Here is a 22,207-nt window from a genome sequence, read left to right as displayed (position 1 = left end):
CATTAGATCCAGATCCGATGGCCCAGATTGGAAGGTACCGGTTTGGCCTGGCTTTTTGTTAAAGAGTCCCTGGGTTTTCCCGGAAACAATCTGCAGTCCAGCGCCGTTCAAAAGTATTTGCAGATCAGCCCAAATTTTAGCGTTTAGGCCCTCGGATTCCTTAGAAATAGAACCCGCAGTCCGGATCTGGTAGTTTTGCGTGTTAGCCCCTGCGTCTAGGGTTTAAATAGGTTTAAGCCCTCGGTTTTAGCGCAGAAACCCCCGGAATCCTCTGTTTTCTTACAAAAAAGTCCCTAGACCTTGTTTTAACCCTAGTTTTCGCGTCTTAGCTCCGTTTTAGGTGGTTTACGCGCTCAGGCGATCGTTGTAACGCGTAGAATAGCTTTAGTTCAGTTTTGTGTGCTGCTTTACTGTATTGTTGTACTGTTTCTTATCTTTTGCCATTGTTTGCATGTATGTGCCTGTGTGGACCATGTTTTGGCGTTGCGATCATGAGTAGACGTTGAGCCATCGGAGGAGTACCAGGAGCCACCTTCTTTAGAGCCCTTTGAGTAGCAGCAGGAGAACTTTGAGGAAGGCAAGTATAACATGAACATCCTATCACTTTTAAATACAATTTCATACTGCATTTTAATATTGTACGCCTATAAGGATTTCCTAGCCACTTTTATCCTTTATATAAATACCTTGGGTTGCATTTTGGTTAGTTGTGCTAGGTTGCTGCGCTCTCGCATATAACGGTCCTTTTTAATTAAATTTGATTAATGGCATATGCAACTTGATTCTGAGAGTGGCCCTCTGTGCTGTGTGCTTGAGCGGCTCACGTCTCGTTAAAATATGTTTTTTTGAAACATTGTTTAGGCGGCCAGCACGGTGCTTAGTACTTGGTTGGCCACTCTCCATAAGGACCGGTTCATAGAGCGACAACCTGGGACAACCGCGCAACCACAAGACTGGAATGGGACGGTCTTGACTTACTAATTAGGTCATTTTGGTTTGGGAGTAACTTACCTGCGGGGCAAGAGGGGTGGCAAGCTTCAATGGTCCCTGCTCCTCCGGCTTGGTCTGTGCTGTGTGTCTTGTACCCCCGTGAGGTGGGCCCCATCGTCACTGATCCAGAAACCTTAGCGGTTACACCTTACTAACGTGATCCTTTGTAACGGTCTCGTAGTGCGCTTGCTAGTCATCTCACCTAAGGAAGTGTGATGAACAACTAGTGTAGCTCACGACTTGTGGGTAAAGTTGTGCAACCTCTCGAGAGTGTAACACTGGTATACTAGCCGTGCTCACGGTCATGAGCGGCCCAGATCCTCCGTCTGATTAGTGTGGTTTATCTTTGGTGGGTTGGTTTGGTTCTCAGTAGACTCATGACTAGTTTTGATTAATTATTATGCAACTTGGGTTATGGTAATTTATCCACTTGTAGTAAATAGCTTTAATAAAATTTGCCAAGATTAAAAGCTAACGCAGTTGAGTCAGCTAACCTTAGAGCCTCATAATTCGTGTTATACTTGTTAAGTACAAGTTGTGTACTCACACTTGCCTTCTCTACTCTTCTATTCTCTTTGGGATGTCTTCGACTGCTGCTCAGTACCAGGCGACGTGGAGGACTACATCAGCGGACTCGACGATGTCTAGGCGTTGTCTCGCAGCTGACGTCCCTGTGGCGCCCTATTCTTCATGTATTTATTTTACGCTTCCGCATTCCTTGAACTGATTCTTGATTCAGTTGTAATAAAGATATTCATTTACGAGTTATACGCTTTTATTTCGAGATATGTGTTGTGATATCTTGATGATTCTGTTGTATATATGCGTGACTTGATCCTGGCGCATATATGATTGCTCGGTTTATGTTCTTATAAATCGGGTGTGACAAATGGCATCAAATCAAAATTGTAGAGGTGTACGAATCCAGTTGGGTAGCACTTTAATAAGAACAGACTTAATTTTATTAAACCTAGAAGGAATGGACATTCTTCTAGGTATGGATTGGATGACCAGACATCGGGTATCTCTAGATATCTTTTCTCGAATAGTTGAGATAAACTCCCCCGAATATGGACATACCATCCTTCATCTTCCACAACAAGAGTATATCAGCTCTTGTGTATATGCTATAGAAGGGATCAAGTTAGAAGATATTCCTGTTATGTGTGAATACCCAGATGATTTTCTGGACGAGTTACCTGGAATGCCCCCAGATAGGGATGTTGAATTTGTTATAGAGCTACAACCTGGCACAGCCCCCATTTCTAAGAGACCCTATAGTATGCCACCCAATGAACTGGCAGAGTTGAAGCTTCAACTTCAAGAACTCTTGGATAAGGGTTATATTCGCCCAAGTGCTTCACCTTGGGGATGCCCTACTCCGTTTGTTAAGAAAAAGGATAATAGTCTTAGACTATGTTGTGACAGTTCGTGTGCTTGTAATGCTAGGCATATATTTTGTTAGTGTGAAATATGTGTTTGTTAGTGTAAAGCTCATGTGTGTTTATGTGAAGCTGTTGAAAAATTTAAGTGCCAGTAAAAGGGTACTTTTATAATTACAGAAAAACCTAGGGTTGTTTTTGCAAAATGTAATTGGATAGAAGGTAACTTCAAAATAAGTAAAGAGTAGTTTTGCAAATATGTTTTTCTTACTTTATGTCTTGTAAAAAAATATATATTTACCCAACAGTTGCATTAGAAATGTAGGAGTTAAATTGTGTAAAAATTTGCGTAAAGTTGAGGAAATAGGGGTATGTATGTAATTTTATAAAAGTATAAGTCTTTTTATGCAAAATAGGTGATTTACAAAAGTAACTTTCCAAAATTACTAGAGGCCAAAGGGTAATAATGTAAGTAATCATGACTTACATAGCATTTTTGCAAATAGGCCCAAGGTTATATGTAATTTACCCTAATAAGGATAAAAATTTTATAAAATTCAAACTTAGTTCAAGTCTTAAAATAAAACTTCATAATTTGAGTTTTGGAGTTCAAACCCTAAAACAAAGTTGTAGAGCTTGAAAAGTTGTACAACTTTCATTTTGGTCACATCTTTGTTTAAGCCCTAGGACGGTGGTTAAATTTGTCTTTACCAAGAGGTCCCTGTAAATTTCTAAAATTACAAACCAGTCCTTGGGAAAATCCCCTTTCTCTTCCTCCTCTGGCGTTCCTCTGTTTCTACATTCTGCAGCTCGCCGCTTTACCGCCGTTCCTGCCACCTCCTGCTGCAAAGAAATCCACGCGTCCCCTCAGCAGGCAATAGCAGCTCACGGCAGCAGCACTAGCAAATCCTCTTTTCCCCTCCTCCAACCATATCTCCTCCCTCTGTTCTTCCTTCCGTTGAACTCCTCCACCGGTTTGGCACAGGCAGCAGTGGCCCGAGCGGCGCGCGGCGAGGCAGGCGGGGGCGAGCGCGGCCCAGGAGGAGGAAGCGCGTGGCGCGGCCAGAAGGCGCAGCTCCAGGTGGGGCGGCGCCTGAGCGAGCGGGAGGAAGGAGCGCGGGCGCGGCTCGGCGCAGACGCGCGCGAGCGCGCGCGGTACAGGCGGACTGGCTGCGGGAGCCGGAGGCGAGCGGCGGCTCGCGGACGCGCGGGAGTAGCGCGCTGGCGCGGTGGGTGCGGCCGCAGCTCGAGCGCGTGGAAGCAGGCGGGAGCAGTGGCTGGTGCGGGCCGTGGCAGACGCGGAAGCGGAGCGACGTGCGGGTGCGTGCGGCGCGGTCTGGCGGTGGCGCACGGCACGGCTGCTGGTGGCTCCGAGTGCGGATCCGCGGGGCGCGGTGCTGGAGCCAGGCCGGCGCACCCCGCAGTGGCTCGGGAGGCGAGCGGCAGGCGGCGCCAGAGCTGGCGCTGGGCGGAGCACGGCCAGGCAGAGCGCAGGAGGGCGGACGGCAGGAAGGGAGCAGGCGTGCGCAAGCGGTTGGACCGGCAGCTGGCGGCGTGTAGGCGCGGGGGGGTGATGGAAGGCAGGTACTAGACTGACGCAGTGCTGGAACAGGAGCAGAGCAGGGCGAGCAGGAGCGACTGGAGGCGGTGCGCAGGAGCTGGTGCAGCTGCAGGAGCTCGCATGCCGGCGCGAGGAGGCTGGACAGCGCGGAGGGACCTGTGGCGCGGTAAGCCCGGGGCGGACGCGTGTCCAACAGCAGGAAGAGGAGGAGCAGTTGCGCGGCACACAAGATAATGACATGCAGGAGCGGAGCTCAGGGCTCGCGATGCCGCGGCGCGACGACTCGGTGCGGACCCGCACGGGGAGAACAATGGAACCGCGCGTGAAGGACGTCGGAGATTGTTGTGGGGCGAAGGCAGCGGTCAGACGTGACGAGCTCGAAGGAGCCTCGATGCAACCAAACACGACTGTAACGAGCTACAGCAGATGGAACTCGCCATCACCGCCGGTGAGAAACTGAGGGCCTCTCTGCGAAACTCTTTTATTATTTCATGTGTGCAAAGCAACTAACTTATAAAATCCGTAGGAAATGATGTAAAAATCGTAAAATGTCAAATGAAAATTTTATGGAATCCTTGTGAGTAGATCTATGCAGTATGTGTATAATTTTGTATGTGTTAGTAGAAAAATCTTGCTTTAGACTTTTGCCTATACTTGTTAGGGTTAAATTCGTATCTGTAGTTGTACTGCTCCAATTGCAATGAATTACAATTCATTTATATAATATTTCCAAGTTGTTGAAGAACAACATCCTTGGTAGGTTAGACATCTAGGTATGAATTTCTGAAGTTACCCGTCAGGTTTTGCTCATGTGCTGTGTAGTCCTTAATGTTTGTGTTGTTTGGCTCAATTAAACTTTGAAACATTGCTTAGTAACAACTACTGAGTTGTATTATGTTTCTTAAGCTTTCTAAAATGTAAGAGAACACCTCTTTTAATGATTTGTAGCTCTAGATATAGCTGTTTAAAGTATAGGTCAGAATCTGTCCAATTCTGGATAAAAATATTTCTTTACGTGGTTCACTCTGGTTAACTTTTGAATCACCTAAAATGATAATAAAATTTTATAAGAAAGTTATAGATCATTTTCTAAGCTTTCTAAAAAGTTAAAAACCATGTTTGCTGAATTAATATCAGTTTTCGGTCCATGTTTGTACAAATCCGCTTGTCTATTGTGCTAGTGTAGTGTATCATGGAGATATGTGATGTTTGGTTAACCCTCATTCATATAGATGCTCATGCCTTTGCCCTGGTTTTGATTGCAATCTTGCTAGAGCCCTTTCTATATAAAGATCCTGGTCATACCTTGTGTATCGACTACTTAATTGATATACCTTTGTAACCAGACTTAGCAATCAGCTACTAGTTCAGTCGATTTTCGATAGGCATGACCCCATGGACCATGAGCCTTTTAACTTCTTCCCTACCGGCAAAAGCCCCTCGGCCGATGTTAACCACCCTATCGGTCCGATCCGATGTTAGTGCCCTGACAGACCTGGTCCGATCTAGACAACCACGCCGGCTATGCATCAATCGGTTGTTTGCTGATATCATCGAACCACTCCAACACGGATTACTCCGGTTAACACTCCCATCAATAGTTGAATAGGTACATCCAATAGAGAACGTAATTGTCAGCTAAGCACAGCCAGTATAGCATAGGGAATCAGCTACTTGTGCTGATTCACAAATCTAACGCATGCGCACATATTAGCTCGGTCGATGTTCACACTATCGACTAGTTTATTAATGCACAATCAACTAGTTACATACCCTGATCGGCTAGCATGTTGATGTTCACAGATCGACTAGAACATGTATACAAATCGGCTCAGCCAACGTTCACACAATCAACCAGTTTTGTTAAAGCATAAGTCGACTATGCCAATATGCACGTGATCGGCTAGGTATGCCGATACCCACATAGATTAGTTAAGACACAACTGCTTTAGGAAACACCCCTTTTGCTAAAGTAATCGATGTTTTCATCGATTAATTAGGAAACCGATGCACCTATCCAACGGCTACACAGGCCAAAGTATACAACTCTAGATCAGTAAGATAGCACAGTAGACACGCCTCTGTTAGGCACGACCAAAGCACATCAGTCAGCTAAACCTAATGCATCCTCATCGGTTAAGGCCAAGACCTATACACCAACCAATTAGATAACCAAACATGCTACCTAATGAAGTTAGTATAGATGTTTAGGGTAACTCACCCTGTTGTTTAACATAACTAGTTAGTTGGGTTGATACCCGATAGATGACTGCCCAGTACAGGGTAGTTAGGTTGTTTGTCAAAATGTAATGTTCCTTTATTTGGATTACAACTTTATCGTGAAGTGAAATGAAAGTGTATGCATTCATTAAACTCCATCTTGCATATCATATAGATTCGACCACTCTCGCCGATGGAGATTACCAGCTAATCCCGGAATCAGAAGAAGGTTATTCTGAAGACCCCGGGAATCTCGTCGCGGAATTCTCTGAAGCCCCAAACCAAGCTTCGGAAGATATTAATTTGACTAACCCCAGCCCCACCAGCGAAGGCAAGCCCCGGACATAACCTACTATTTTTATTACACTGCAACCTATATTATTTATATATATCTTTATGCATTAAGTTCTTAGGAGTTGTTTGAAAACCTTAGTTGCATAATTCCAGAAACCAATGTATTGTACACTAGAACTTGAGTCCGACTAGCTGCTATGCTTATAGGACCGGTAGAAGTTGAGTGATTTCCTGTCACTCGCGCGATATAGGAATTGTGATGTTTACATTCCTGTTATCATTATAAGGATGACAGATGGGATTTTGTGAGGTATCATATTGAGATGATACCCGTCTGTGTATGGAATTTGATAAGGTCGCAGTGTGTGGTAGCGGTGGTTAAGCGTTTGAAAGTACTAGCCACATGCCGTGAAATATGGTAAGCGGTAAGCCTAGTAACCGATCGGCCCGAGGAGTGGACATACCCCCCACCACATGTATTTGCTTCTTTTGGTTACTTTGTTCGACGTGTAGGAATGCGTGTTGCTGGGCAACCAGGAGTACGGGTTTTGTAGTCGCGCTACAGACGTACATCCTGCACTTTGGAAGTGCGTATGGTCCTGCAGTCGCTTGTGGTGGCACTGATCCACGAGTCGGAATGAAAGGCAAACGGTTTCTTCGGAACGACCCTTTGGCGTTCCAAGCGTGTGTGTTAGGTTTACCCTTGCAAGGTTGAATTTCAATTCAGAATCGTCCGCCTCTCACGATGAATGAGACTGCTTACCCCCTTTATCACATAGAGTAACAAGAGCAACTATATGATGAGTAATACTGCTGGTTGAGATAAAGAGCCCTACCTTTTTTGCTTAGTTATAGGTGCTTACCTAGAATAGATAATCAAATAGAACCTGAAAGCTAAAAGTTGAAATTAAGGACCTACTCGTTATTGCTTTTCAGCTGAAAATAAACCTAGAAGCCTTGAAAAGCTTTCATGAGTCTAGTTATGGGCTAAGGTATACCCAATTCCGGGTAAGTCTTGCTGAGTATTAGTATACTCAGCCTTGCTAGTTATATGTTTTTCAGGTAAAACCTTTGAAGACCCCACTCTTCCCCTGTCATAGGCCTGTGCTCTTCCAGAAGGTTGGTCCGCGGAGTGGGATCCGTCCCCGGCCAACATTGGTGATACCGAGTGATGTCGTGCCCGGGCTTAGCATGACATCCGTCTTGACGACGTGCTGTAGATCATCGCGTATGTTTTCCGCTGCTAAAAACCATAACTTTATCAGTTTGTATTGTTTTCTCTAAATTTGAAAATTTTCTCTACTGTTGGAAACTCTTGTAATGTGATTTCCCGTGATGTAAAATATAATGGTGATTGTATCTCTGGACTCACCTTCGTGTGAGGTAACCTTATTTGATCCTGTGTATCGGTGGTTTATCGGGACGTTACCCGACAGGCCAAGGGATTATACCGTTTGAAGTACGTCGGAGCCCTTTGGAGTGGACTCGCGTACTTGAGCCGGTATAATTCAGATTGGTTCTGCCACATATGTGTTGACTATCGCCCTCTCAATGCGGTTACTATTAAGAATAAGTACCCTCTTCCCCACATTGATATCCTGTTTTATCAGTTACCCAGAGCCAAGGTATTCTCCAAAATTGACCTTCGCTCTGGATATCATCAGATAAAGATTAGGCCAAGTGATATTCCAAAAATAGCTTTCTCCACCAGATATGGACTCTATGAATATCTGGTTATATCTTTTGGTCTTACCAATGCACCGGCATATTTCATGTATCTCATGAACTCCGTCTTCATGCCGGAACTCGATAAGTTCATCGTGGTTTTTATCGACGATATTTTGATCTATTCTAAAAATCTTGAAGATCACGCTAAACATCTTCATATTGTTCTTCAACGTTTGCGAGATCACCGTCTGTATGCCAAATTCTCTAAATGTGAATTCTGGCTTGATACCGTCAAATTTTTGGGTCATACCATTTTCAAGGACGGTATATCTGTTGACCCCAGTAAAGTTCTGGAAGTGATGGATTGGAAGCCTCCTACTTCGGTCCATCAAATTCGCAGTTTTCTTGGTCTTGCTGGCTACTACCGTCGTTTTATTCCAGATTTCTCCCGAATAGCCAAACCCATGACTGAGCTGTTGAAGAAAGGAGTTAAATTCTCCTGGAATGAGAAATGTAATGAAGCTCTCCACACCTTAAGAGCACATCTTACCACTGCTCCAGTTTTGGCTCAGCCAGATACATCCAGAACTTTTGATGTTTATTGTGATGCATCAGGCACCGGACTTGGGTGTGTACTTATGCAGGATAACAGCGAGATTGCATATGCCTCTAGAGCACTTCGGACACATGAGCAGAATTATCCTACTCATGATCTTGAGCTTGCAGCCGTTATACATGCACTTAAACTTTGGAGACACCATCTTATGGGTACCAAGTGCAACATTTATACAGATCATAAGAGTCTAAAGTACATCTTTACACAAGCGGACTTGAATATGAGGCAAAGATGTTGGTTAGAGCTTATAAAGGATTATGATCTTGAAGTACACTACCATCCAGGTAAAGCCAATATGGTCGCGGATGCACTTAGCCGCAAATCACATTGTCATTGCTTATCAGTGGAAGTTTTTAGCAACACTCTCTGCTGGGAAATGAGGAAGCTTAATCTAGAGATCATTCCTCAAGGCAGTCTGAATCATATAGCAGTTGAGCCTACACTCCAAGATAGTATTGTTATGGCCCAACAACATGATAAGGGAGTCAAAATTATCAAGCAACAATTAGCCCAAGGAGAAGAAAAATATAAATGTTTCCAAGAAGATCCTAAGGGAATTCTACGATTTAAGGGACGTATGGTTGTACCCAAAAACCATCAACTCCGCAAGCAGATAATGGATGAAGCACGTTTATCTAAGTTTGTTATGCACCCTGGCAGTACGAAGATGTATCAGGATTTGAAACAGAATTTCTGGTGGACTCGTATGAAAAGAGAAATAGCAAAGTACGTCTCTGAGTGCGATGTTTGCTAGAGAGTTAAGGCCAGTCACTTAAGGACTTCTGGTACGCTACAACCTTTACCTATTCCTTTTTGGAAGTGGGAAGATATCAGTATGGATTTTATCGTAGGTTTACCTAACACTTTCCAAAGACATGATTCCATTTGGGTAATCGTGGATAGATTAACCAAGACCGCTCATTTTCTTCCAGTACATACCACTTACACTGCTAGGAAGTATGCGGAAATATATCTAGACCAAATCATGCGTCTCCATGGGATACCTAAAACAATCATCTCTGATCGTGGAGCACAGTTTGTTGCTCGTTTCTGGGAGCAATTTCAACAAACTCTTGGAACCAAGTTAATCCGAAGCTCCGCATATCATCCGCAGACAGATGGGTAAACAAAGAGGATAAACCAAATCCTAGAAGATATGCTTCGAGCCTGTGTCATCCAGTATGATAAGCATTGGGATAAATGCTTAACTCTGGCAGAATTCTCCTATAATAACAGTTATCAGTCAAGTATCAAAATGGCTCCTTTTGAAGCCTTATATGGTCGCCAATGCAGAACTCCTTTAAATTGGTCTCAGACTGGTGAACGCGAAATCTTTGGACCTGATCTTGTCAACGAGGCAGAAGAAAAGGTAAAGATCATTCGGAACAATTTAAAAGCTGCTCAATCAAGACAAAAGAGCTACGCAGACAAAAAGAGGAAACCAATACAGTTTGAAGTAGATGATTTTGTACACCTGCGAGTGTCTCCTACTCGAGATGTTCAACGATTTGGTATCAAGGGCAAACTCGCTCCTCGCTACATTGGTCCTTTTGAAATACTTGAAATTTGTGGACCCGTAGCCTATCGACTTCAACTTCCTCCTTAGCTAGCAGCTATTCATAATGTCTTCCATGTATCTCAGCTGAAGAAATGTAACAGCGTTCCTACTAAAATCGTTGATACACAAAGTATCGACATCGAGCCCGATCTTTCCTATAAGGAGCATCCAATCAGAATCTTAGATACCAAGGAAAGAAGTACTAGAAGAGCAACAGTCAAAATGTTTAAGATCCAGTGGAATCATCATACAGAAGAAGAAGCTACCTGGGAAACCGAAGACTATCTTCAGAAGAACTTCCCAGACTTCCTCAAAAATTCTTAGGTATCTACCCTCTTATTACATCATTCCTGTAATCTCGGCACGAGATTCCTTTTGGGGGGAAGGTTGTGACACCCTAGGTGTCAAATAGAGCAAGCTAATAGGAAGAATGTTTGGTGTGGATTAAATTGTGTGAAAACTAAGTAAAGTTATGAAAATAAGGGTATTTGTGTAAATTTATGAAAGTACAAGTCCTTTTATGTAATTTAGTTGAAGTATAAAAGTAACATCCAAAAATTACCAAGGGTCAAAATGTAAAAGGTGAAAGTCATCATGACCAGTCATAAATGCTTGCAGATAAGCCCAATATTACATAAAATTTACATTACTAAGGACAAAAACTTTATTAAGTTTGAGTTGAGCGCAAAATTATAAAATAAAGCAGTATACTTTAGGTTTCTGAACTTGAGCCCTAAAGCAAAGTTGTAGGATTTGAAAAGTTCTACAACTTCTATTTTGACTATTTCCTCATTAGAGCTTTGGATCAGTGGGAACCTGAGCCCTCTTTAACTCGTCATTTTCTACGCCAAATGAGCTCCGATCGACCTGAAACTTTACCACGCCATTTCTAGTATAGTTCTAACCATGCCATTAAGAAACCACCCAAAGATATTACCCCTATCTCCGTAGCTAAATTATTTCCGATTTAAGCTCAACGATGAAAGCTTTTAGTTCCTTCGCTTGATTGTGTATGTACTTGTTTGCGTCGTAGGACCCGGAGTGAACGAGGAAGGTCCCGACTGTGATCAAGCGAACGAGGACCAGTTCTGCGACCCCGAGCCTGAGGGACAATTCTTCGATCAGGACCTCCCGCAAGGGTTTGATGATGGCAAGTTCAATCCCGCCCTTTGATGCATGTTTCTGTCCTAGTTTTTATAAACACAACCCAGTGGCCTGTTTTATTAAATTGCATGGTTTTGCTTGTTGAAAACCTGGTAGGATAGCCACCCTCATCGGTGATAACTATACCCTGACCACTTGATTTTATAAAGAAAATGTGTGTGTGTGGGAAGGGATAAAATGTGGTTTTGAAAGATGAGTCAGACGGGATGTATGGCATTTCTGCGTGAATTGCCGTTGGTGTGCTCGTACCTGTGTGGTTGAGCGAGGAAGGGAAATATCCATCTTGTCACCCCTAAGGACCGAGTTGATGTGTCATCTCACCTAGCTTCCTGTCGTGCAAACCACTTCACCCCTAAGGACCGAGTTGATGTGTCATCTCACCTAGCTTCCTGTCGTGCAAACCACTTGACCGTTGTATGGGCAACGGCTTAGCATAAATCCCACTAGTTAGTCTGATAGCCATCGGGAGGGCTGAGAGCAACGGGTGATCAAGGAGAAGGGATAAGCTCTGTGTGACTTATGCCCCGGTTAAACCTCAGAGATAGGTCGAATGACCCCTTGATGGACCCCGTGGTGGCTAGTCAGGTCTAGCTAGGGTGGGTAATGGCTTTGTTGGGATCTGCACCGACACTAAGGTGTTCGTGCTATGGTACCCCACCTGTGGGTAAAGTTGCACACCTCTGCAGAGTTAAAATCTATTCGAATAGCCGTGCCCACGGTATTGGGCAAGTTATGGTGTGGTCACATAACTAGTGTTTCTCTCTGGGAATGGTTAGACTAGTGTGGGTTGTTTGGAAAAGTGTCCGGCAATTGTGCCGTGAGCTATGGCGGATGGGGAGTCCGGTAGCGGCTTAAGACTTGGATCCTGTGTGGATCAACACCAAATGCTCTTTGGTACTTAAAAGCTTGTTTTGAAAATTGTTTTTAAACGAACCCTTGCACATAACTGAGTTTTCCGTAAATGAACCCTAACCTTACCCTTGGACTGTCCTGTGCATGGATTTCTGTTATAACCTCCCCGTGGGTGTGATTGGACTTGCTGAGTACGTTGTACTCAGCCCATTCTTAGTTCTTACAGCAGAAGATCCAGACTACATCCCAGAAGACGTCGAGTAGGGTTTCGTCCTGCACCCAGTCTTGCCTGTGGCTAGGGCCACCACTGGAGTTCCGCATGGCGCAAGACTCTGATGACCCTCTTTTCGTAGCCAGTGTAGTAGTATGGGTTTTAGTTGTAATCCTCGGGATAGTGGCGCTTCACTGCCCATTACCGCGTAGAGTTGTACGGTGATGTACCATCTGATGTAATAAAAGTGTTATTAGCCTCCTGGGACTGATAAAGCATCACTTTTAAGTCTTCCCTGATAGGGGGATGCTTCAGGTGGTATCAGAGCCGTAGGCTGGCCGTAGGACGTGACCCTAGAGGTGAGACCCTTTTTCCAGACCCTAGGACTTGTTCTGACTTAGTTCTTTACCTGCACAAACACTCACCACTGGTTTTTGCCCTGTTACAGATGGCTGACAATGGATGGGTAGACGGAATCTGCCACGCAGAGCCTGGCCTTCCTAAGTAATTAATACTCAGCCTGGAACGCATCGGAGTTATGGAACCACCAGAGTATGCCTACCGAGAATACACCTCCAAGGGCACCCTTCGGTGCGACATGATGGTCTTTGTAGGAAAAAGCACCCGCTACCCTGACGTGGACCCCTGGTTTATCTCCACCTCTGGCTTTTGCTTCCCTGACACCTACCGAAAGGCCGCCCGCAAAGCCCTGCGACGACTGCGTGTGATCTACAAGCACCACCTTCAGCGGACTCCTATGGGATTTTTCCCACCTACTGAAGGAAGAGGACGCACTTGGATTGCCCGAATGAGAGGACTCGAAAGAGAAGAAGAAGACCTAGAAGATACGGTCTCCCACCTATCCATCTACCTTACCGGCTTGGATGAACTCTACCACGAACAGGCGGCACAACTGAAGCAGCTAATCCATAGGGCAGAAAAAGCAACCCAGGAACTGGAAGAACAACAGTTAAGAGCCGCACGCGCCGAGTATTCCTTAGCCGCCCTCCAAGCCCAGATGCAAGAATACGAAAACCGCAGAGGAATAGGTGGATGGATAGAGGAAGAAGAGGAACCCGAGGAAACCCATTGGGATAAAGGTACTCAGACCGAAGATGAGGTGATGGATCGGTGCCTCCCAATAAAGAAGCGCCCTATCAGAATTGGGGAAGAATCCCCATGATAGGAGTAGCACCCCAAGCTAGAACCCTACCCTAATAACCACGTATCCATGGAAACTGTACCCCCATGTTGCAATAATAAATGTTATCTACTTCCTTTTGTACCTGTGCTAGATTGTTTACCCTGTCCTTGTTTCAGATGGCTGAGGAAGGATGGACCCAGGGCGATTGCCAAGCAGCACCTGGCTTTCCCAGCCTTTTGATCAACGCCCTGGAAAGCCTTGGCGTTACGGAACGCCCAAGGTACTACAGCAGAGAGTACGAACACCATGGTACCTTCCGCTGCAGGGTGATCCTGGTCGTCGCCAGGAGCAACCGCTACCCCGACATCCAGCCGTGGCGAGTGACTGCCACAGGGTTTAGGCACCAGGACACCTACCCCTTGACCGTCAGAAAAGCGCTCCGTTATTTATGCCGGATTTTTGAAGGACACCTCACCGCCACACCAGTAAGGTTCTTCCCGCCGGCCATCAGGACCCCAGTTTGGGAAGCACGCATGAGAAGTCTGGAACGACGCCGCCATGAAGAAGGCCCTCTGTACCAAGTGGCTACTTATCTAGCCGCCTTGGACCAACTCTTCGATGAGCAAGCCAACCTCCTGAGGGAGCAGACCCATCGAGCCGAGCAAGCAGAGCTCGCAGTGAGACTGCAGCAGATCCGAGCCGCCCAAGCCGAGGCAAGGGCCGCAGCCGCGGTCAGCAGCGAAGCAGTCACCCAAGAGAGCCTCAGGCAGGCCCGGGATCGGCGTATGCAAGAATGGACCCAAAGTGGAACACCAGTCCCGGCAATTGGAGAAGACCATGTTTTACTCGGGACACCCGTCATAGGATGGGGACCTCTCTTTGGAAACACACAAGCCCCACCCGAGAACCCTGAAAGTTCTGCTGCCGCCGTTGAAAGGGATGCTGCAGCGCAACCCTTGACAGATGGGAATCCAGAGAACGGCGAGCAGGGATTACTCACACTCCCCGCCCCAGAAGGAGGCACGCCCCGCGAGTAAAGTAACCGACGCCACCCTAGTGATGTACCCCCAGCCTCTTTTGCTTAAGTCGAGCCCTTAGGCATGACCCTGGACGAGTAGTACGAGACCTAGTCTTACCCCCAAGCTGTACCCCCTTGCAGTAATGAAGTTGTTTGTGCTTGTTGTTTGTGATGCTGTGTGCTGGTTGTTGTGTGCTGCTTGTTTATGTGACTACTGGCAGAAGGTAGATTCTGCCTTATATACGAATTAAACAACTTAAACATCATATAATCGTAACACCACTCTACCCAATCAACAGATGGCTCCCCGGAGCGTCGCGAGGGCCTCCCGTAGCCGGAACCCCGCAGCCACCGGTGCCGAAGCGCAGCCTGTTGGACAAAATCTTCCTCAAGGAGAACAGGAAGTAAGCCAGAACCAAGGAGAAAATCAAGGAGGAGAGCAACTACCACCACCCCCACCCCTCGGAGACTTGGCACGGATAATCCACAACCAGACCCTTATACTGGAGACACTGGCCAATGCCCTCATTAACCGGCAGCCACGAGGGCAGAATATGAATGACAAGCTGACGGCTTTTCTAAGGACCAAGCCGCCCACCTTTCCCGGATCCTGCAACCCGTTGGATGCGGACGACTGGTTACGAGTAATCCAGAGGAAACTCGAACTGTTCGAATGCCAGGGCCGAGACAAAGTCCTTCTGGCAGCCCACTAACTCACCGGAACCGCATTAGCCTGGTGGGAGAATTATTGTGCCACAGCCGAAGATGCCTCTACCATCACTTGGGAGGAGTTTGTGAGGGAGTTCCGCCGTTATCACATCCCTTCGGCCACCATGAAGCGTAAGGCGGATGAATTCCATGCCCTGCAGCAAGGAAGCATGACGGTGGAAGAGTACACCCACCGGTTCATGGAGTTGGCCCGATATGCACCGGAGGAAGTGAATGATGATGACAAGAAACAAGACATGTTCAAGAAGGGACTAAACCCAGAACTCCGGACCTTGCTTACCCCTCAGATCTATCCTGACTTCAATACCCTGATGAACAAGGCTATCCTTACGGAAAGGGCCAAGACCGAAGAGAGGAAGGATAACAAACGCAAATTCCTGAAAAGTAAGGCCCGCCAACAGGACCGTTCCCAAAAGCCGAGGAACTTTAGCTACACTGCACCAAGATCTCAGGCCCCAATGCAGTATAGGACTCAGACTCAAGTGACAGGACCACGGGCCCCTGACACACAGCCTAGGAGCCAGAATACCATGAGGGCCCCGCAGAGCAATACAAGCCTGGTCGCCTCCGACAACAACAATGTTAGGGCCTGTTTCAACTGCCGTGAGACAGGGCATTTCATCGCCAATTGCCCTTATGCCAAGAATAAGCCGGCTACATCAGCCTTCTCCAACACGGTGAATGGACCCAGACCAGCCCTGACCGGTGCCAACCGAGTACCCATTCGCAACAATGACAACAGTCAGCAGACGAAGCAGCCCCAGCAGTCATTTGGACGAGCTCGCGTCAATCACATCGACGCGCAGGAGGCTCAAGGAGCTCAGGGCGTTGTGCTCGGTGAGTACCTAGTCAACTCAGCTCTGGCAATAGTATTATTTGATTCTGGAGCATCGCACTCGTTCATATCCTCAAGTTTTGTGGAAGAACACAAAATACCTGCAGTACTCCTAAAAAAACCCCTATTAACCCGGACGCCTGGAGGCGACATCAAATGCCAACTAGGTTGTCCACGGGTAAGGATCAATTTAAGTGGGGTAGGATTTCTAGCAGACCTGGTAGTACTTAAGTCTAGGGGAATAGACGTGATCCTTGGAATGGATTGGTTAAGCCGACACAATGGTCTCATAGGCTGCACTGACAAAGTGGTACACCTAACAAACCCCGAAGGAGTACAAGTAATCTGCCACACCCGGGAAAGTGAGTTTAACCCAATGATGTTTAGCATGGAAGCCAAGCCCTTAGAAGGAGTCCCGGTAGTAAACGAATACCCAGATGTCTTCCCCGAAGAACTTCCCGGTATGCCCCCGAACAGGGATATAGAGTTCGTCGTTGACCTTATCCCTGGGACCTCCCCCATAGCCAAGAGACCCTATAGGATGGCAGCCTCTGAGTTGACGGAGTTAAAGAAGCAACTAGAAGAACTGCAACGGATTGGCTTCATTAGACCCAGCTCGTCGCCATGGGGAGCCCCGGTTCTGTTTGTCAGGAAGAAAGATGGGAGTATGAGGTTGTGCGTAGATTACCGAGCCCTGAATGAGGTTACCATTAAGAATAAGTACCCCCTCCCCAGGATCGATGACCTTTTCGATCAGCTAAAAGGAGCCAAATACTTTTCCAAGATCGACCTAAGGTCAGGATATTTTCAGCTCAGGATTAGAGAAAGTGACATCCCTAAGACAGCCTTTGTCACCTGTTACGGGCAGTTCGAGTTTACCGTAATGTCCTTCGGACTAACCAATGCCCCTGCCTATTTTATGAACCTCATGAATAAAGTATTCATGGACGAGCTAGATAAGTTTGTCGTAGTCTTTATCGACGACATACTTGTCTACTCCAAGAGTATTCAGGAACATGAGCAACACCTGCGGGTAGTATTGGAGAAGCTGGGAATACATAGGCTATATGCCAAGTTTAGCAAGTGTGAATTCTGGCTGGAGAGAGTAGCTTTCCTTGGTCACATTCTGACCGCGGAAGGCATAGCAGTGGACCCAGAGAAGGTCGAAGCAGTCTCCAACTGGCAGCAACCGACTAATGTTAGTGAAATCAGAAGTTTTCTTGGATTAGCTAGGTACTATCGGAGATTTATAGAGGGATTCTCCAGGATAGCCCGACCCATGATGGAACTTCTTAAGAAGGACAAGAAGTTCGCCTGGACAGAATCTTGTGAAAGGAGTTTTCAAGAATTGAAGCAAAGGTTGACAACCGCCCCAGTGCTGACCCTACCAGACATTCATCGGGATTTTGTCATTTATTGTGACGCATCCCGACAAGGATTAGGGTGTGTGCTGATGCAAGATGGGAAAGTCGTTGCATATGCTTCCCGCCAGCTCAGGACTCATGAGCAGAACTATCCGACCCATGATTTGGAATTTGCAGCCGTAGTGCATGCCCTTAAAATTTGGAGACATTACTTGATTGGAAATAAGTGTGAGATTTACATCGACCATAAGAGCCTGAAGTATATCTTCACCCAGCCGGATTTGAACTTAAGACAAAGAAGATGGTTGGAGTTGGTTAAGGACTACAATTTGGAAATCCATTATCACCCCGGAAAAGCGAATGTGGTAGCCGATGCCTTAAGTCAGAAATCCTATGGACCCAAAGACGACCATCTGCGCGAGGAAATGGCTCGATTAAATGTGCACATTGTTCCTCGAGGTTCCAGCCACGTGCTGAATGTCCAATCAACACTAGAGAATAGAATTAGAGAGGCTCAAAGCTCGGATCAGGAGTTAATAAAGATCGGCAAACAAACTGGAGAAAATAAAGCACCGGGTTTCAGAGTGGATGATAAAGGGACGTTATGGTACGAGAATAGGATTTGTGTACCCCAGAATGGAGACTTCCGGCGGATAATCATGGACGAAGCCCATAACTCGGCCTACTCCATCCACCCAGGATCCACCAAAATGTATATGGACATAAGGCAAAAATATTGGTGGAATGGAATGAAGGCGGATATTGCACGATTTGTGGCTCATTGTGATACTTTTCAAAGGATCAAGGCCAAACATCAAAAGCCAGCAGGATTATTGCAACCCCTACCCATTCCGGTTTGGAAATGGGATGAAATAAGAATGGACTTTGTAGTGGGCCTACCTAAAACACAGAAGGGACACGATTCTATATGGGTAATAGTGGACCGACTCCTAAATCGGCTCATTTCATACCCGTACGAACCAATTACGGCGGAGAAAAGCTGGTAAAACTTTATATGGAAAACATAGTAAAGTTACATGGAGTGCCTAGCAGAATTGTCTCAGATAGAGGAACCCAATTCACCTCTAGGTTTTGGAAAAGCTTGCATCAAGCCATGGGCACCAAATTAGATTTCAGCTCTGCATATCACCCACAGACTGATGGTCAAACCGAAAGGGTAAATCAGATTATGGAAGATATGCTGAGGGCATGCGTCCTGACCTATGGAAAGGATTGGGAGCAGAGTCTGCCTTATGCAGAATTCTCGTATAACAATGGTTACCAAGCCAGCTTAGGCATGTCACCATTCGAAGCCCTCTATGGGAGAAAGTGCAAAACTCCCCTAATGTGGTCGGAGGTCGGAGAACATGCCCTAGTGGGACCCGCACTTATAAAAGAAGCAGAGGAAAAAGTACCGGAGATCCGCGAGAAATTGAAAGCAGTTCAGTCCCGGCAAAAGAGTTACGCAGACAAGAAAAGGCAGGAAATAAGCTTCGACCCAGGAGATTTTGTTTATCTCAAGGTCTCGCCTATTCGAGGAATGCGAAGATTTTAGGTACAAGGTAAATTGGCCCCTCGATACATTGGACCGTATGAGGTTCTGAAGAGAGTCGGAGCAGTGGCATACCGACTGGAGTTACCAGAAGAAATGTCGGATATACATCCAGTGTTTCATGTCTCGCAATTAAGAAGGTGTTTGAGAGTACCCGAGGAAGAACACGTGCCGGTGGAAACAATAGATCTACAGCCGGATCTGCGATACCAGGAAGTACCGGTCAAAATTCTGGACACTGTCACTAAGAGGACAAGAAACTCCGAGGTACGGATATGCAGGGTTCAATGGAGCAGACATGGAGTAGAAGAAGCGACATGGGAACGCGAAGAGGCTCTAAAGAAGGAGTTTCCCCATCTATTTAGGAGCCAGCCAAATCTCGAGGATGAGATTCATTTTTAAGTAGGGTAGGTTTGTGACATCCCAAAAATTTGCTAAAGAAATCACATGCTAAAACGTTTTCGTCGAAACCCTAATCCCTGAGCCGACACCGAATCCGGCCGCGGCCCCGCTCCTCATCCTCCTCGCGCAACGTGCGAGTGTCGCGCGCGTGGCCGACCGGCCACGGTCACCGCCGCGAATCCCGCCGGCACGCGTCATTTTTCTTTTCTTTTCTTTTCCCCATTTTCTTTTCTTTCTCCTTCTCCTTTTCTTCCCTTTTTCTTTTCCCATTTCTTTTCTCCCCTTTCTCTTTTTCCCTTCCTTCTCCCCTGTTTCCTTCCCTCCTCCCTTCTCCTCCCTCCTCTCTTTCCCCTTCCCCTGCTCCCGAGCACCACCCGGCTCCCGAGCCACGGCCACCTCTGTGGCAGAACCAACCTGAATTATACCGGCTCAAGTAAGCGAGTCCACTCCAGAGGGCTCCAACGTGCTTCAAACGGTATAATCCCTTGGCCTGTCGGGTAACGTCCCGATAAACCACCGATACACAGGATCAAATAAGGTTACCTCACACAAAGGTGAGTCCAGAGATACAATCACCATCACATTTTACATCACAGAGAAAATTACATTACAAGGGTTTCCAAAAGAGGTATGAAGTTTCAAATTCAGAGAAAAGATTATAAACTGTTAAAATTATGGTTTTTAGCAGCGGAAAACATATGCGATGATTACATCACGTCGTTAAGACGGATGTCATGCTAAGCCCGGGCACGACATCGCTCGATATCATCAATGTTGGCCGGGGACGGATCCCATTCCACGGACCAATCTTCTGGGAGAGCATAGTGCCAAGGCAAGGGAAGAGTAGGGTCTTCAAGACATCATCTGCAAACCATATAACTAGCAAGGCTGAGTATACTAATACTCAGCAAGGCTTACCCGGGATTGGGTATACTTAGCCCATAACTAGACTTATGAAAGCTTATAATGGTTCTAGGTTTAGTTCAGCTGAAAAGCAATAAAGAGTAGATCCTTAATTTCAACTTTTACCTTTCAGGTTCTAGTTGATTATCCATTCTAGGTGAGCACCTATAACTACTCAAGCATGGTAAGATCTTTAGCCAAACATCATCTTTAATAATCATAACATTGCTCTTGTTACTCTATGTGGTAAAGGGATCAAGCAGTCTCAATCTTCGTGAGAAGCGGACGATTCAGAATCGAATTTTTAACCTTGCAAGGTAAACCTAACTCACACGCTTGGAACACCAAAGGGTCATTCCGAAGCAACCGTTTGCCTTTCATTCCGACTCGTGGACAGGTCCACCGCAAACGACTGCAGGAACATACGCACTCCCAAAGTGCAGGACATACGTCTGTAGCGTGACTACAAAACCCATATTCCTGATTGCCCTTGCAACACGTATTTCCCCAATCGAACATAAGTAACCAGAAGAACCAAATACATGTGGTGGGAGGTATGTCCACTCCTCGGGCCGATTGGCTACTAGGCTTACCGCTTACCCTAACTCACGGCATGTGGCTAGTACTTTCAAACGCTTAACCCGCACTACCACACACTGCGACCTTATCCAATTCAACAACACAGACGGGGTATCACCTCAACCATGATACCTCTCAAAACTCCCGTCCGTCATCCTTATAGTGATAACAGGAATGTAAACATTACAATTCCTATATCGCGCGAGTGACAGGAAATCACCCGGCTTCTACCGGCCCTATTAGCATAGCAGCTAGTCGGACTTAAGAGCTAGTATTCATCACATTGGTTCCTAGGGAAATGCAACTAGGGTTTCAAGCAATTCCTAAGAACTTAATGCATATATTACGTAAATAGATATAGATTGCAGTGTAATAAAAAAATAGTAGGTTATGTCCGGGGCTTGCCTTTATTGGTGGGGCTGGGGTTAGTCAAGTTAATAACGTCCGAACTTTGGTTCGGCCTTCAGAGAATTCCCTGACGAAGTTCTCGGGGTCTTCAGAATAACCTTCTTCTGGTTCCGGGATTAGCTGGTAATTTCCGTCGGCGAGAGTGGTCGAGTCTACATGATATGCAAGATGGAGTTCAATGGATGCATACACCTTCATCTTAAATCACGGTAAAGTTGCAATCCAAAAGGCTAGCACTCAAGAACTCATGGTTCAAAAAGGAATTTAAGCTTTGAATCATAAGCATTAACTCATGACTATAGCATTAACTTAATTGGAAGCAGAAATTAAGTATTCAAGTTTAAATTAAATTCAAAATTGAATGTGAACCCTAGATAATTAGGGTCATAAAGTTTTGAAAATTTAAACACAGATCAATTGCATGTTTAAAAGATTCTGACCAAAAGATCTGATTAGATAAACTTTACTGAAAAGACTTAGCTAATTCTTCTATAAAACAAATTGAATTGATCAACTTAAAAGAATTTAAATTACGAAACAAACTTAGGTTTGAAAATTTCATATCAATTCATACTTAATCCATAGGGATTGCATACCAAAAATCAAGATTAACAAAGTTAACATGTAGGCACAAAATTGGAACTATGGATAGGATATTACACTCCCATGTCTTAGATTTAACATAGGTTCAAAAGTATTTTGTTTCATATCAAACTTACTTAATAGAAGTTGTAGAGTTCAAAATTTAGTTTCAGAC

The sequence above is a fragment of the Panicum hallii genome, chromosome 5 (genome assembly GCF_002211085.1).
Source record: "Panicum hallii strain FIL2 chromosome 5, PHallii_v3.1, whole genome shotgun sequence".
NCBI lineage: Eukaryota > Viridiplantae > Streptophyta > Magnoliopsida > Poales > Poaceae > Panicum > Panicum hallii.
This window is presented reverse-complemented; position numbering follows the sequence as displayed.